This window comes from Arachis hypogaea, chromosome 7 (genome assembly GCF_003086295.3).
Source record: "Arachis hypogaea cultivar Tifrunner chromosome 7, arahy.Tifrunner.gnm2.J5K5, whole genome shotgun sequence".
NCBI lineage: Eukaryota > Viridiplantae > Streptophyta > Magnoliopsida > Fabales > Fabaceae > Arachis > Arachis hypogaea.
In genome coordinates, this window is record NC_092042.1 from 77,919,867 (window position 1) to 77,939,327 (window position 19,461).

A 19,461-nucleotide genomic window follows, 5' to 3' on the forward strand; every position below is an offset into this window, starting at 1 on the left:
TTTAGTTTAGTTTTGAAGGGAAAATTAGTTTCTAGAGAGAGAATATCTCACTTCTCTCTAGAATTAGGATTAGGTTTAGTTTAATTTCTTAGATCTAGATCTACTTCTTCTCCTTCTACAATTTTCCTTTTGCTTTATGAATTCTTATGTAGATTTCTATTTCTCTTTCAATGTAATTTATGATTTTCATGTCTTTTCATGTTTGATTTGGTTTTCTATTATGGATCTATTGCCTTTGTAGTTAGATCTCTCTTTAATTCTTGCAATTCATGTTGTTTATCTTTGTTGCCTTCTATTTTTTTGCTGAAATGCCTCTTTTAGTTATGAGTTAGATCTTGTTTCTCTTGCCCTAGGTAGAGTAATTAGTGACACTTGAGTTATCAAACTCTCTTGTTGATTGATAATTAGAGATTGCTAATTGACTTGAATGCCACTAAAGCTAGTCTTTCCTTAGGAGTTGGCTAGGACTTGTGGAATCAAGTTAATTCATCCACTTGACTTTCCTCCATGGTTAGAGGTTAACTAAGTGGGAGCAATGAACAATTCTCATCACAATTGATAAGGATAACTAGGATAGGACTTCTAGTTCTCATGCCTTGCCAAGAGCTTTCATAGTTATTAGTTTATTTTCTTTGCAATTTCCAATTCTCGTCTCTTATTCCAAAAACCCCAAAACATACATCTAACCAATAACAAGAACACTTTATTGAAATTCCTAGGGAGAACGACCCGAGGTTTGAATACTTCGGTTTATATTTTTAGGGGTTTGTTGTAGTGACAACCAAATTTTTGTATGAAAGGATTATTGTTGGTTTAGAAACTATACTTGCAACGAGATTTCATTAGTGAAATTCTTTACCATCAATCATTCGTTCATCAGGTACTGGATGTGGATGGAACATAGAGAAGTGGATGAGCAGGGAATTAACTAGTCTACCTCGAATTTCTTTCGTGCTTATATTCTGTATATTTGATATTTCACATCATATATAAATGTCTTTTTATAGATAAATTACTAAGTTATTCTTTACTAATTTACTCTTTACTAATTGGGATTTGACTATCGATTATTAACCATCGGCATCCGTTATAGATTGAACAAGAAAATAAAAAAATTGACTTTTCCGTCGGAATTCCCTGACGATAACGATTATCTAGTTTTTTTAAAAAATAAAAATTTGAGGCTTCTGTCAATTTATTGTCGGATTTTTCTGATGGTAACGCAGCGAGAAGTCTTAATGTTTGGCGCCACAATTACCATCGAATAATTTTCGATGGTAAATAACATCAGATTGTCGTAACTTAAACATTGTATTCTGCCGCTAATTCCGTTGCAAATTATGGTCCGGAAAAATAAATCCACCAGTAAACATTAACCTCATTTACCGGTGAGGTTTATACCATCGGCTACAATCTAATGCAAAATCTGATGATAATCACTTTACCAGTGAATTATTTTTGTTTTTTGGCCAGAAAATCTGACGATACTCAGCATTTCTCTTGTAATGTATCGTCGAATAATTCCATCGGTAATTTTGACAATAACTATTGGATAATTTTAATTTTAAAATATAAAAATAATTAATCATCATAATTTTTCTCTGTAAATCTAACGGTAATTCCCATATTATTGAAAAACTAATTTTTCATCAAATATATACAATATCTGTGTGACATGCTTTCAAAATCAATATTTTCATAATCAATATTTATATCATGATTAAACATAATAGAAACTACATATTACTCTTTATTAGAAAAATAAATGAAAATGTGAATTACGTTTATGTCAAAATGAGATGTCATATAACAAAGTGCTTTACAAAATAAAAGAAATATCGAAACAAAGTACTAAACAAAATAACAAAAATGTCCAAAGTATGAAACAGAATTCTAACTATGGAAACTCAAATTATCTATATAGTCTTTTTGGTCGTCCCTCTCTTCCTGTGTTGACAGCGATGATAGTATCGGTGCAGATGCTGTGAGCCGCTTCCAGCATGGCTGTTGTTACCAGCACGGACTTTATCGTAGTAAACCCCTAGATCCTACTTCATTTTGCAGATATGCTTTAGCTCCATTTTCATGTCAACACGATAGTAGGCAATGGCATTTCTATCCTCCTCCACCGTATTCCATTTGGTTAGGAGAGCAAGAAGATCCTCAGACTACTTCTCAACCTACTGGAGAAGGTGATCCCGATCCTATATACTCTGGAAAAGGTTCTGGACATGCTCATGCAATTTGATGTCTTGGGAAGCTAGAAGAATGCTGGCGACTAAGGTGGATGACCCCTCTTCAAAGGGCCTGAGCGAGAAGTGCTTACGCCATACCATATGAGGATCTACTAGCATAGAATTAATCGACTTGTGCCCAACCTCCCCACTCTGCTAGGACTGCTGGGTCGCAGTCCCCAACCTCTCTGTGTATAATGCCTAACACATAAAAAAATTATATATTATGAAATAAAGACAAGCCATTATTGCTTAAAACAGAGTATGTCCACAAAGAGCTCCTTATTTTCCTTCCGTGGGGGGCATACTTAAAGACTTCAGATTCAATAGGAATGTTGTCCAATAAATTGGTCTTCACATATAAACGAAAAGGTTAAAACAAGTGCTAATTAATTCTAAAGTAAAAAAAATCAAATAAACTTAAAACTTAAGTAAGTGACACTACAAGAAAAACATTGAGTGCTATCAGATTTACCGACGGAATAACAAAAATAATCTGCTGGTAATATTTTCAATCCGTTGGTTACTAGCAAATTCTCCGATGGATTCTTTACTCAAAAACTATTTAATTATTGACAAAAAAATTTCGCCGATAATTTTGGTGCTCCATTATTTTCTTTAGAAAAATTTAAACACAATCAGTGGTCAAATTCTTTTTCTTTTTAATTTTTTATTTAAATTTATTTATTACACAATTAGTAGTCAAATTTTAAATAATAGGAATACATATAGTAAATTAATATCAAGTGTACAAACAAAGTGAAAAGTCAAATAAATAAAATATAATGAAATAGTCTAGAACAAAACACTAATCATTAAAGATCTTAATATCATCATCGCCGTCATCCCCTAGCTAGTCCTGTTGAGGCAGCAGACTAGGCAGTGATGTCAGTGCCCCTCTAGTAGTGTCGTTGCTGCCGCCAACAGCACCGTTGCCACTGGTGCATATCTGATCTTGGTATACTGCCATCTGTTGCTCCATCGCTAAAGCCGCTCCAGCTCTCGCCTCCACTCTAGCTAGAGAGAATCTATGCTTGACACGCGTGTGAGGATCTCCTAATACATCTCCTCAGACTACTGTAGCTACTGAGCATGTTGGTAAAGGCTTCGGGTGAGTTTCAGCACCTATTCCCTTAAATCGACACCGTCCTCGGGATCGACGGGCGGACGGCTGGTAGCAGAGGCGAATGAAGGTAACAGTAAACACCTTCCCCCTACCTCGACCACAAGGCCGATTTGTGAGACCTCTACCTGTAGTCATGCCTGCAAAGAGCATACCAACAAACACATAGGTCACAAAAATAATTATTACGAAAGTTGACATAATTGAATTACATAAGGCCAATTTTATTAATCTTGTACTATTGGACAAAACCTCAATCATTCAAAAAATTAAAAACACATAAGATTCAATCATCAATGTGTAATAACAAAATTTTATTAAGAGATCTTTGAGGTATTTTTACGAACACTTGGCGTGCAAAATCATGAAACACATCAAGTAGCAAAAACAAACATTTTCTCAACGTCAATTAACAAGTACGGTACCCTAGCAACAGTGATTCGTAACATTTTCAGGAAAATATCCGAACAACTTAAAACCTAATACCTTAAATCTAACCTATCTTAACAACCTAAATCACAAAAATCAGATAACAGAATTGAACCAACCATAAAATTGATTCAAAATTTACAACTGAAATTATAATCAAACCTAAACTAAATTAAACTAAAATTAATGGAGTTAAAAGAAAATATGGTTCAAGAACCTATAGGGGAAAGACTCACTAGCACTTGGAAGAAGGACTAGCAGGAGACAACAACGACAGCAATCCATGAGGCAGCGGCAACGACAGCGATGGGACCAGAGGTAATGATGGTGACCAAACACGAGAGAGCAGTGACGGCGGAGATGGAATCTGAGGCAGTGACGGTGACCCAACATGAGGTAGCAGGGACGACGACCAACGAGGCAGCAGCGACAGTAGTGTAACCCTTGTTAGCGACACCAATGTTACAACAAAGAGAAGAGGGAGAACCAAGGTGAGAGAGAAGGAGAGAGGACAGATTGAAGTTGCAAAAGTGAGGGGGAAGGGTTTTTGAATTCGAATTTCATTCAATTTTTACCGTTGACTTTACCGGCGGATATACCCGATGGTAAGATCCTGTTCGCTTTCCAAAACAACGCGTTTCACTAACTCATATTACTGTCAAAAATTTCTGACGATAAATTTGAGGTAACATTGGCATTTATGAAGTAATTTTCACGCCCATTATTACTATCTAAATTAGGGACGGATTATAAATTCCGACGGTAAGTTTTTTAGGAATGAATTTTTACTCATGGCCGTCGGAAAAACCCCTGAAAAATTTGCCAGTATTGTCCACTGGTAAATCTGACGTTATTCAGCATTTTTATTATAGTGTGAATTATAATTACAATTATAATTTCAAACAATCAAGCATTTAATCCTAACTGTTCTAACGTTCCTTCCCTTATTATTCCGTAATTTTTAGCAAACAAAGGGTTGAGAAAGAATCACTAGAAAACTTTCTCCCACTTCCGGCCTACAAATTTATCCTAAGAAAAATAAGTCAAATATAAAACTTAAATACTTAAATATAGTTAGAGAAAACCAATCTTAACACTACATGAACTACCCATGCATGAATAAATAACACGAATAACCCACGTATAAAAACAGCATAAACAACCAACAAATAAAAATACGATCCTAATAAGTGAAACTAAAGTCCAAACAAAATTTCATTCGTAAGCTAAATTAACCTAATCTAACAAATTGTCCTAAGCTCTAATTAAGCTATCTTAACTAAATCCAACAACTTAATTGCACCAATTATATTTTTTATACACTAATTTTTCCAAAATTAACTTAACTAACTTAATTAATCTAGATTAACATAATTAACTACTTAACCTAACCTGACTTAAATTCTAATTACTCTACTAACGTACGTAAGTAACCTATATCACAATTTGACAACAAAAAAAAATTAAAATAAAAGTTAAATAGCCATAAATTATATGCCTTAATTGCAAATAAAAATTATATATTAAAATTTAATAACTTATTAACTACAAAAAAAATCTAAAAAAAAAGAAGTGAAGAGAAATCCGGGTGGCAGAGGAGACCAGTGGTGAGTGCAGTGGAGGAGGCAGTTGGGTAATGGAGGAGGTAGCACCTGCATGGTGATTGTACGGATTAGGATTTTTCTAAAAAATTAAAAAAAATAAAAGAGAATAACTTACCTAAAGGAGGAAAGAGTAACAAAAGTCCACAGACCACCTAATTGACATCAACGGATAAAATCTTCTTGTGCTCCATAACTAGATAGTTTTTCGGGTCTTTTGTTAATTGGGGCTAAAATTCCAGAAATTAGAAATGCCAAAATAGGAATAAAATTGGATATTATTAGAAATACCCAACAAATATCATAATTATAAAGAAAAAATATAAATGTACTCCTATGAATATGAAAAATCTAACAGAAATAAATTAGTGGTGCAGTGATATAGAGAGGACACTGGCACAGTACGAATTTCTCTGATGACACACAGCGGTGCGGCGATGGTGGCTGCAAGGAGAGAAGAAGAGGATGTAATCAATGTTTGGATTGCAAAAGTGGTGGTTGTTGTGGGCTTCGACTCTGTCGGTAATCGGCACTCATAATGATGGCGGCAATGCAGCGAAAGTGAGCTCCGGAGGCACGAAAAAAGGGATGGGCGAGAGGGGAGGAGAGAAAGGGATTTGGGGAGGGGTTTTAGTTTTAGAAAATGAGGGGAAGGAGAAGGCGAAATTGAATTAATTTGGCATTATTGTCGGATTATTAATTCGACAGTAATAAAGTCTATTTTAAGTAAAATGGTGCGTTTAGGTTATCTAGATAACAGTCGGATTATTTGACAGTAAATCCAACAGTAACGTTAGGCATCAATTTATTTAGTTTGGTGCCACTTATTTGTGACAAAGTTGCCATCAAATTATTTAGTTTGATGTTAAGGCTCTATGAAAATCTTAATTCCAAACTTTTTACCTGCTAATCCGCCACTAAATCTAACAAAAATTGCGATAGAATTTTTTATAGTAATTCATCCAGTAATGCACGCTTTTGTGGTATTGGTTGAAATCCCTATTTTGTGTGTATTCTATAATACATTCAAGATCAATTTTGAACCATTTGTGTCACAATTCCTCTTGCCTTACATTTGCCAAAAAGTTTTGCTTCTTAATATATAATATTGTGTTGTACTTATATTGTTTTAAAATTTCACTGTTGTTTTTCCAACAATTAGAAGATTCCAAATTTTTAAATATTATTTCAGCATGTATGTCAATTTTTTTTACATTACATAAAACAATATAAATAAGTATTATATAATTTGCAATTATTTTTGTTATCCTAATCATTCTAATTATGTTATTTTTCCCATAAAACAGAACAAATGCAAACAAGCTCTACAACAAATAAATAAAAAGAATCTTGTTGCCTTCAACATAAAATCATTTCACTTCTCCGATCCTAAACATTCAACAATTTGCAAATTAAACTGGTTTCAATTTATAAAAAACTCACTTGTATTAAATTGTTATTTTCAATAAGGAATGTGTTTTGGGAGAGGAACTAAAAGAAGACATGAAGCATCTGAACTTCATAATGTATTTTTTTTTTAAGTTTTGTTACAGCTTACATATTTCTACAGTGGATATTTTGATATTTTATTATTTAAGATGAATAAGGAATAACTATTTTTAGTTAAGCAACTATTATTCATGATGTGTGAAATGAAATTAAATGAGAATGGTTAGGGTAGTTACTAATATATTTCATCCTACGTAATGTTTGGCAAAGAGCACTAAATTGAAACACGCTGCCATAATGTCACATGATTGACATGCATTTTCTTGAATTCAAGTTGTGTTTGCATTCCGTTAGATATAATTATTTATTTATTTATTTTTATCAATTTAAATTTTTGAGAGAAATAATTTTATGATACAATAATATCAGATTTTTTATAATCTAAAACTCTAAAATTCAATTTTGTTGATCCAAAAAAAAAATTTAGCATAAAATTACTAAAAGAATAGAAAAAAAGTTTATGTAAAAAGATTTATATAAACCCAAAAAAGTGACTTTTATATAAAAAATATATTAAAAATATTGATGAGTTTGAAAAACTCCAAATTAATATTTGTGATGAGCAAACATTATTAAAATATTTAATTACAAAATTATTAGTTTAATCTTCATTTAACATATGTTAATTAATAATTTTGTGATGCAGATTTTTAATTGGGCCGAAAAATAAAATGTTGCTAGCCTAAATTAAAACTAACAATCAGCCTTGTTACATGTTTCCTATTATATGGCTGAATTGTTGTATTAAAGGGCCAAGCTCAATGTTGTTGCAACTAAGCCCATATTTGATTTTGATGAAAGCTTCCTGTGCTTGATCCGAAACCAAAATTCACCAGGAAAGCAAATGTTACTAATTGGGCCAGATTTAATTTTGTTATTAACAAGCCCAACATTAATTTCTGAATGTTTCCAAGCTTGGTCCGAAACCAAGAAAGCATATAGGCTTCATGCTTTCCAACGGATTCCATTGCTTGCTAAGGATGGATTTCAAAAACTTAATATACTAACATTGGAAACATGAGAGAGAACTTGACTTTGATTTGATGGGAATCATTATGATTAATGCTATACGCTACTCAAAGCGAGGGAAGTAAAAGCTATCCATCACATGCTTCTTTTCACTTAATTGCTTTTACTTTAACTTCACACTCTCTCTCTCATCTCTTTCTCTCTTCTCTTCGGTCATTAACTAGGAAGCCATGGAAACAACACTCACCGAAAAGAAGAAGCTGCATGCATCAAAACCATCAAGTTAATGATGGCAAGAAAAAGAAAACCAAAAGTATGCAGTGGCTGAGATAATCACCAAATGTAGTAAGATTTGGTGAGGTAATCTCGGATCCTTCATACTCAAAAAGAAAGAAGAAGATTCGGCCAGCAAGGAAGAGATTCTTGGAGGCATGGCTTGTCTCTGATTCTGCTCAACCACCACAGGAAGTAGCTAGAGTGGCGAAGTGATGGAAGAGGCAGAGATTAGAGCAGATGAAGCCATCATCATCATGAAGCATCAAGGGCCAGAAATCCATCTTGGAGAGGAAGCCAAGGATGGAGCACTCGGATTGATGAAGAGTGATGACCAAGGAAGGACTAGAGGTATTTGCATGTTGGTTTTTGCATGAGTTTCCTCTTCTCTCTCTGTGGCCGAACCGGTTTTGTTTTGAAGGAAAAGAAGCTAAGCTTGGTTTTGTGTTTCAACTGTGAAGGCTTCACTTCTCTATAAAAGAGGTGAACAGTCATGGTTTGATTCAAGGAAAGAAAGTGAGAGTGCAAGGCACAGAAGTCTCATAGCTACCTAAGCTTACAGATTTTCTTCTCCTTCAATGTTTTCTGTTTTGTAATTTTTCTATTTAATTTTGTCATGTCTTGAGTCTCATGGAAAAAGGCAAACAGTGAGGTTTGTATGAAAAAGCCATTGAGCGGAAAAAGGCAGAGAGTGCAAAATTAAAAGAAAAAGCCATAGATGTCTTAGAGTTCCTTTGTACGTCTATGTTGTGTTTCATGATTCTGCGGGAATCTCCTTGTAAGTTGGGTTAGCACTTTACAATTTGTAATCTGGAAGATTATGGTGAAATTCCATCATATTTGTGATGGAGACTAGATGTAGGCTGCACTGCACTTAGCAGCCGAACCAGGATATATCTTGGTGTAATCTTTTCTCTCTGCTACTCCATTTCTGTTTCTACTACACAGGAGCCAAATATCAAAAATGTCTCGTGCCGAGTGACGAGACAAAATGAAAAAGTCTCGTAGCTAGGGACGAGATAAAAACAGAAAAGTCTCCTCTAAGTTCAGCAAGTGTTAGCAAGCAAAAATGAGGCTAAGATTCAAACCCCTTCTCTTAGCCATTGAAACCATCAAATATAATTATTTATATATATATCTCTTATGTCTTATCCATTTAAATTTTTAAAAGAAGTAATTTTATGATATTTGAATTAGTCCATACTCTATAGATGGCAAATCCATGTCATGCATTTATGGCGGCATGCTTCAATTTAATGTGCATTGCTAAAAATTTCTCAAATCAATCACTTACCATATAATCCATATTATTAGCCACGTATAATTAACAATCTTATTTTTAACTCATTTTATTGCAACAAGAATCCTAATTAATATAAAGCCAAACTAAAACTAATTATCCCCAACCAATCATCTGTAACAAAATAACATAAATAAACCAAATAACCACGTAGAAATTAATATATTTAATTTTTAACAAAATCCCATGGTCACTGATCAGATTTGTTTTTTGAGAAATTTTTATCTATTTTTTTTATTCTTTCTTTTTTTCCTATTTTTTAAAATTTATTGAATATAATTATTCTGATATAATAATACAAACAATTCAGTAATTATATCGAATTAAAGAATATGTGGTGGCAGTGTAAAAAAATTTAATAATAAGTGAAATAAACCAATTCATAACAAATAAAAAAGGGAGAGTGAAATAGAAAGAGGGTGAACTTCCTGTAGCAGAAAAGAGGAAGAATTGATCAGAATAGCTAGGAATAAGAATAACAAGAGAAGAGTAATTTCAGAAGGGGAGAGTCAGAGCTTACAACATTCATATCATTTTCTTGGTGTCTTCTTGGCTTATATTTTATTTATTCAACAGGAGTTTGTTGCTTCTGTTTTGCTAGCTAAGTTTGTTATGCCAACTTCTCCTTTCTCCATCCTTCTATTAACAGTTTTCCCGTTAAAATTGATCTTACCCTCAAAGTTGAAGTTGGGATGCATCCGCTTCATGTCTTCATAAACTTCCCAAGTGGCATCTTCTACCGGCAAGGCTTGCCACTTGATCAATACTTCTTCATGCCAGCGGTTATCCCTCTTGATTATACGGTGTCCTAAGACCAGTTGAGGCTGTAATTCGAGGCCTGTCCATCTAGCAACGATGGTGAAGGGATGCTGGGTTCTGGGGGTCTGGCAGTACACTTCATAAGTAATGACACATGGAAGACTGGATGAATTTTAGTAGTTGCTGGGAGTTGCAACTTTTCAATTTTGGCGATCACCAGAAATGGGCCAAAATAGCGCATGCTAAGTTTTTTATTCCTGCGCATTGCCACCAATTGTTGTTGATACGGTTGGAGCTTCACATAAACCAAATCACCGACTTGAAACTCCAATTCGTTGCACTTCTTATCAGTGTTCAGTTTCATACGTGCTTGTGCTTGTTGTAACTGGCTCCGAAGTCTGTCAACACGTGGTCTCGCTGCTGGAGGAGTTCTTGTACAGCTGGTGGATCTGTGGCCTCGACATTGTAACGAATAATAGGACGGGAATCTCTCCCGAATAGGGCCTTGTATAGACTCATTCATGTAATTGAGTGGACTGTAGTATTATAACTAAATGCCGCCCAAGGCAGTAAATTGCACCAAGCCTTCAGGTTCTGTTGAGTATAGCAGCGTAGATACATATCTAGACATCTATTGGGGACCTCGGTCTGGCCATCAATTTGTGGATGCCAAGCAGAACTTTGAGCCAACTTGATGCCCTGTGCATTGCACACGTATTCCCAGAACTTGCATGTAAATACCTTGTCTCGGTCGGAGACGATAGACGGGACCCTATGGATACTAATGGTGTGCTTGATGAAAGCATCAGCGACCTTAGAAGCTGAGAAGTTTGATGAAAGGGGAATGAAATGAGCAAATTTAGAAAGACGATCGACCACCACCATGATTGTCGCAAAGCCTTGAGAAGGGGGAAGACCGGTAATGAAGTCTATTGAGATATCTCGCCACACATGGGAAGGAATGGGAAATGGAACTAAGAGGCCTGGGGGTGGACGGGTGGAGTACTTCGCTTGCTGGAGAATGGTGTAAGGTGAGATATATTCCTTGATGGAAGTTGCCATGTGCTTCCAAAAGAATTGATTACCAATTGTGGAAGTGCCGCATAATGAGTTTCACCAACGGAGAATTGGCTGGGATGATGATGCAGTTGTCCCAATACCAAAGCCCTTGTGTATTGCACAGCCGGTTTAAGGATGCCGCTGACTCAGATAATTCTGATTTGGGGTCAATGTCCCGGAGGCTCTGTCGGATTTGAGCCATCAACTCGCTCTCTATAGTAGACACGGACATAAAATCACGAGATAAGCCATCTGCACCCTGATTCTTGGACCCTTTCTTATACTCCATTAAAATTATAGCCCAACAGCTTGGACATCCAAAGTTGTTGCTCTAGAGTTTGGATGGTATGCTGTTGCAGCTCCCACAAACTTTTATGATCTGTCCGAATGATAAACCTATTGCCGAGAAGGTAGTGGCAAAACTTGGCCATAGCCAAAATAATGGCATGCATCTCCCGAGTGTAAGCCGACTAGTTTTGGTTGGAAGAAGGGAGTTTCCAAGAGAAATATACAATAGGGTGGTTGTCTTGGCTGAGGATTGAACCAATTTTAGTCCTTAAGGCATCAGTCTCTAGCACAAAGGGTTTTAAGAAATTCGGTAGTGTCAACACCAGTACTTTTGTAAATGCATATTTAAGGTTGATGAAGCCATCATTGGCGACAACAGACCAAGTGAAGGCATCCTTCTTCAGTAAGTCCGTGAATGGCACAGCCAAAGTTGCAAATTGGCAGATGAATTTTCTATAGTAACTGGCAAGGCCCAAGAATGCACGAAGTTGCTTTACCAAGGTTGGCACAGGCCACTCCCTAATAGCTGTGACTTTTGAACCGTCCCCTTAAACCCCGTTTCTTGATACAACTGTCCCAAGTAATCAATGCTCTGATGTTTGAAGGAACACTTTGACAATTTAGCGAAGAGGGTGTTTGCCTGAAGAATTGACAATAAGACATGCTTCAAGTGTTGCATATGAGAATCCCAATCAGGACTATAGACGAGGATATCATCGAATAAGACCAACACAAACTTCTTTATGACTGCCACAAAAATGGAGTTCATGTGACTTTAGAAGGTTGCTGGTGCATTAGATAACCCAAATGGCATCACTAGCCATTTGTATAATCCCTGGTGTGTTCGGAAGGCTATCTTATGAAAAACATCTTCACAGACCCTGATTTGGTGATAGCCCAATCGGAGGTCTAATTTGGAGAAGAATTGTGCTCAAAAGAGCTCGTCCAATAACTCGTCGACGGTTGGCATGGAAAAAAGTCTTTCGCGATCACCGCGTAGAGAGCACAATAGTCCATACAAAAATGTCATATCCCATCTTTCTTCTTAACTAACAAGATTGGGGACAAAAAAGGGATGCTACTAGGCTGCACCACACCTTCCGACACCAACTCAGCCATAATACATTCAATCTCGGCTTTCTGGCTATGGGGATACCGGTATGGGCGCACCTTGACCAGGGAGGATTTGGGAAACAGGGTGATAATATGATCATGGGTACACGGTGGTGGGAGGCCATGAGGGACCTGAAATATCACCGTGAAGTCGGTTGGAAGTGAGGCTATTTCAGGCAGCATGGTGGAGGGAAATTCCAATGGAGAAGGAGCAGGGGTCTCGGGCGGCTAGACTTGAAGAGTGTATAATTCAGCAATAGCAGACACAGAGATGAGATGCTGGAATTGGCTAAAGTGAGCCTGGGTTGGACCCTGCCACTTCTCGCTTTGTAGGGTGACTAACCGATCTCCAGCCATGAATGTGATAAATTTTTTCTTGTAGTTGACCAAGTGAGTATCTAGTGTCTCCAATCAACTGTCACCTAAAATCAACTCCTTTGATGCAATTGGTAGCACAAAAGCTGAGATATAGAGAGTGCGACCCTGAATTGTGACTAGAACATTGCGCATTTTGCCCTAATAGTGTAGTAAGGCACCGTCACCGACCTCCACTGCAAATTTTGGGGCCGCAAAGATGGGGAGAGCAAGCATAGTTCAAAGGTCAGGGTGGATGAAGTTGTAAGAGCTGCTGCCATCCATGAGAATCCGAAGTTGTTTCCCTGCAATAAAACCAGTGAATCGAATCGACTTCCTTGAGGCCAATTCTGATAGAGTATTAAAGGATAAATGGGGGGTTCCTTAGTGGTAGAATCCTAGTCAGGGGTGGATATAGGTGGGCTAAGGGGGCTCCTCTGGTGAGTCTTGGTCCGGGGGAAGTTCCTCTACTGATTGGATGATGAAGTAATGTTTGGAAGTGGCAGGTAAAGCCCAAACCCTTGTCACGGCGAAATTGAATTTTAGCGGGGCAGAGCTTATGGAGGGGGTTCAATTTGGATGGGGTTGGAATGTGCGGTGGTGTGGAAGACATGCGTAGGGTTGGAATGTCAGTGTGGGTTTTATTCGCCAAAGTAAAGGGGGGGTTCTGGGGATGGGTGAGGAAGGGAATGGCTGGGGTTTGAGATTGGGATGAGGCTGGGAAGAACTTCTCGTTGAATAACTTGGCCAACGCGATCGCCTATAGCAATGAATTTGGCAAATGCAATTTGACTTCACGTTTTAGATCCAGGTGTAACCCACCAACAAAGCAGTCGAGAAGAAGGGCATCATCTATACCGTATGTCGTTGTGGCAAGATCGGGGGTGTTGAAGTACGCAGTGAAGGTGGAGGATTCTCTCAACTTCAGCAGATCCTTGCGGGCGTTGTCGAACTGTGAAGGACCGAACTGGATTTGCATCGTGGATAAGGTGAACCAATCTTGTATTGTGCTTGTTCTTTTAAGCAACTGAAACCAGAACAAGGCCTTGCCTTCCAGGCTCACGGTAGCATGGTCAAACTTATGGTCTTCTGAGATGTCGTGGATCTTGAAGAAACAGTCCGCCCGATAGATCCACTGGAGGACATCATTGCCTCCAGCAAAACAAGGAAACTCCAACATCACGTGTCATGGCGACACAAAGATCGACTACATCAGATTTTCCGGCACCGATCTTTCAGTGCGTTGAACAACATGGGCCTGGAGTGAAGCCAGGGATTGATTTATAGCGGCGAGTTGCTCATGGTGGGCCTTAGAGTGTTCCGAAAGTTTGTTGATAGCGGCTTGCATTGTTTGTAGCTGCGCCATGGAAATCACAATGAAAGCACCAGTTGATATAACAATGCAGACAATTCAGCAATTATATTGAATCAAGGGAGTATGTGGTGTAGTGTGAGAAAGTTCAACAATAAGTGAAATAAACCAATTCACAACAGATAAAGAAGGGGGAGTGAAGTAGAGAGAATTTGAGCTTCCTGCAGCAGAGAAAAGGGAGAATTGATCAAAATAGCCAATGACAAGAATAACAAGAGAAGAGTAATTTCAGAAGGGGAGAGTCAGAGCTTATAACATCCATGACATTTTCTTGCCTATATATTTGTTATTATTCAAGGGGATTTTGTTGCTTCTATTTTGCTAGATGAATTTGTTATACCAGCTGCCCCTTTCTCTATCCTTCTATCAACAGTCCCCTCCGTTAAAATTGACATTGCCCTCAAGGTCGAAGTTGGGATGCATCCGCTTCATGTCTTCATAAACTTTCCAGGTGGCATCCTCCACCGGCAAGGCTTGCCACTTAATCAATACCTCTTCATGCCAGCAGTTATCCCTCTTGACCATATGGTATCCTAAGACCAGTTAAGGCTGCAATTCGAGGCCTTGTCCATCCAGCAACAACAGTGAAGGGATGATGGGTTCTGGGGGTCTGCCGGTACACTTCTTAACTAATGACACATGGAAGACCAGATGAATTTTAGCCATTTCTGGGAGTTGTAACTTGTATGCAACTTTCCCGATTTTGGCAATCACTCGAAATAGGCCAAAATAGCGGATGGTAAGTTTTTTATTCCTGTGCATCGCCACTAATTGCTATCGATACGGTTGGAGCTTTACATAAACTAAATCACCGACTTTAAACTCCAATTCGCTGTGCTTCTTACCAGCGTTCAATTTCATATGTGCTTGTGCTCATTGTAAATGGCTCCGTAGGGCCATCAGCACGTGGTCTCGCTTCTGGAGGAGTTCCTGTACAACTGGTGGATCTGTGGCCTCGACATTGTAACGAATAAGAGGAGGGAGATCTCTCCCCTACAAAACCCCTTCCACTTTGAGCTCCATGCTAAAATGGTGAAGGGAGACAAAACCTAACCAAAGCACTATTTATCGTCATCTTTGATCACACATAACTTTTAATCCGAAGATCTGATTGACGAGCATTTTGTAGCCACGCGTTCATCTCACTGAGCTCTTCATTTGTGCCTAGTTTTCCATCCCCTTCATTTGTGCAAATTTGGTTTGGGTATTGGGTGATTTTGATGGTTTTGGTAGTTTAGGTGCAATCTAATATTGGGTAATTGTTAGGTTTTACCAAAATCATCAATAGATAAGGTAAGAAAACTCTAAACCCTTGTGCTTTGTCCAATTTTGTGAACCCTAGTGTTAATTGTGGTGAATTATATGGATTAGATTGAATTTGTCTTGGATTGGAGTTGAATTGGTAAATTGGATCATGTTGGAATTGATTTGGAATCTTTAAAGCTTGAAGTTCAGTGTTTTGAGCTTTGGGAAGAATCGACCAAGGTATAGTTTTGGTTTCTCGTAGTTAATCTATAATGTTGCGTGAAAACTTAGGTTATTTGCTTTAGGATAGGCTTGAATGTTTGAATGGTTGGATTTAATGAAATTAATGTATATGTATGTATGTAATGAGTATGATGTTGAATTTGATAGTGAAGTGGTTGGAGTTGATGCAATTATTGTATGAATGTATATATGTGAAGAATATGATGCTAAATTGATAATGAAGTATTGGTATTTTAGGTGACTAAATGCTTGATAAGTAATGGGTTAGTGTTTAGTGAGTCATGATAATGCTTGAAATGGATTTGGTTGAGTTTTGATGTGAATTTGTAGTTGGAAATTGTTGAGTGGTATTGATAAATTTATATGTTGGTATGTTGTAGGGTGATTGGAAAGCATGAGAGCATGATTTAGGAACATTTGAGGCTGAGTTGGTTGTGAAACAAATGGTTTAAAATTGAGAATTTTGGAAAACTAGAGATTTTGTAAACTTTGGTAAAAATTGGTTTTTGACCAATTTCGCCGGATCATAACTTGTTTTTCGGACCCTCAAATTTTGTAGAACTTATTTTGAATGAAAATTTGGTCCGTGAAATTTATAACGTTTGAAGAACGGACGAAAAATAATTTTTAATGAAAAAGTTATTCGCATTTGAAGTTTGGATTTAAAAACAGAATTTTGCAAAAAATAAGAAAATATTGTATGTGTGCGTATAGAGTATTTGATTTAAAATGATCATTAGAATTTTTAATAAATAGAGTGGTGTCAGTGGCTCCTCTTTGAAAATTATTTTTCAATAAAAATGAGCTAAACTTCTCATACTAAGCTCTAGGAGCTTGTCTTAAACCATATAAAACTTTAGCTAGTTTAAAACATAGTTAGGAAAGGTTTTATTTTCAAATTCAGGAGGTTAAGCCATATAGACCTCTCTATCTATTATACCATTAAGGAATGCACACTTTACGTCCATTTGGAATAGCTTGAAGCCGCAATGAGTCGCATAGGCTAAGAGCAATATGATGGCTTCCATTCGAGCTACAGGTGCAAATGATTCATCAAAATCAATCCATTCCTCCTGATCATAGCCTTGAGCAACTAATCTTGCTTTGTTTCGGACAATGGTTCCATCTTCACCCAATTTATTTCTGAAAATCTATTTTGTACCCGTTACTTTCGTTCCATTTGAATGAGGCACTATAACACCCTATTACCCTAAGCCTTACCTCTAGCCGTAAAGCAAAGGATAACAAAGTACCACGACAGTCTTAAAGCTCATACCATACTATATATATATATAGAAGGAAATAGTAATACTAGAAGCCCGATCAAGGAGTAAAAGCTCAACGTCCCATAAAGCGGAATTACATAACGCAAAACGTTCACACTCGATAACTAAATACATTAAGGTACAAGATATGACATGTTGATAAAATATAAAAGATTACAGATATATATATATATATATATGTATATATAAGTATAATAGCCAAAAGGATACTAGCCGTAACTCGCGGAGTTTAGGCCGACTAGTTATATACAGACATAACAGAGTATTTGATTTAAAAAAACTTATACAACTTATCTCTCAAATTAATCCTCTAAGGCAATAGAGTTTAATAACAAAAGTGAGAGAACTACAACATAATAACCTAAACACACAGATAACAAAAGATCCTCCTCTCTGTCACCATCTGCAAACTCACTGAGGTGGGTTGCGACTTGCATTTAAAAAATAACAACATATGGTATGAGAACCGGAGGCTCTCAGTATGGTAACAGTGCCCAATATATAAAATGTAAGGTTCCGGGATGCCAAAGGCAATCTTAGAACTTCACATCGATACAGATATTCATGCTTATCAAAATATATAACTTAAACCATAAACTATAAACTGGGTTATCTAAACTTAGAGGATTTCTAACTAATACCAATCACACCACTGTATCCCACAACCTTCGCCAACCTACCCTCCACGCGATCTCATCGCCACCGCCTACCGAGCCTCCTTAAAACCAGTAGAAAATACAAGTAATGCAAACAAGTAAAGTACATATAGGGCATGTAGAACAATTAACAAGTAGGCAGACAGGTAGAAGATGCATATGATGAATGCCTATCCTATTGGCTCGTGATATCACTTGTCGGTCCATAAATATCAACCTGACACATCCTTTCAGACGTAACAATTACACTAACCTGCATGTAAAACTATCAACTTCTTTTAGTGTTGGGTTTATGTGAACTTTGGAGATATCAAAATTGCTCTGAATCGAAGTCTTACCATTCCACCTCATTGCTTTGAAATATTGAAGGACTACAATAAGTGGCTCAGCTCTCCCATCATCAAGATGTGGAAGAATGTGGTCCACCAACTAACCATACAATATGCAACTCATTTTGTTATTCCTGAGAATAAAATAGCAAATGAAAGAAGTCTGTTAGTCATGTTGTGAGAAAATCAATATCAAATCAATACATTCATGGTCGTACAATACATACTCAAGATCTTCCGAAATAACGACCATACGCTTAGTCATTAAACCCTTGCTAGTGATCAAGTCTCACAGGCCTTCCTTACCAACCACCTTACCAATCAGATCTATAAAACAAAAAAATGTTAGAACTCAAGTACACAAATACACTCATCATGAAAATAGCACCAAACAAAAATACACTCACTAACATCTCAAAATGTTCAAGTCTGTCTACTTTTAGAAGATCAATAAAAGACCTCAACCTAAATTCTTCTAGAGGAAAGCTTGGGTTATCCACATGATTAACTGTTGTTCTATGAGAGAATGTTAGTACCATCCTACTAACACCATTCTTCGAGATGGTCTTATTGTCAAATACTATGAAGTTTGTCATTGTGTACATCTCAAACTCTATGATGTTACCACTCTATTTCTTGGCTAGAGCCCTCGAAATAGTGGCATAGATCCTACCACCCTATTTTAAACAATACAAAAATAAATCGGCATCAATATGCGGCTAAGCATTCTTGAAACATAATATAATAAACCGGTAACAAACATGTTGTCTAGATAAATAATAATTAGATTTGTTGTTACCTTACAATCTTGAAGAATTATTTCAATTGAACCAATCTCATTCTCATTATATTTACTTGGAACTTCTTGTATCCTAACAATATAAATTTTGAAATTCCATCCAGTTTCTGGCGTTTACATCAGTTAAAAAAATCAAGGCTTTCTGTCATGATGTTTCAAGTTGCACAGGATAAAAGATTCAAGGCTTATGAAGGAAAATGTTCGTTAGAGAATAACAAAATCTTTCAATGGCGGAACTACCTTTTAAACAAACACACTACAACCATTTATCATGTTTTTAAAGTATAGATGTAGGTGTGTTGAATTTACCTTTTTATCGTACTTTTTTAATTGTATATAAGCAGCTGTAATTTGATATATACTTTTCTTTTCATTTTGCCCGTTGTCAATGACTCTAGCTATACACTTGTCAAGCAAATAAACATGCATTAGTTGTCTTTTATAAATTAACAGATGTTTTTATCAACAATTGCCTAAAATCGTCGCTAAAATCTTTCACCACAATTATAAAACTATTTTA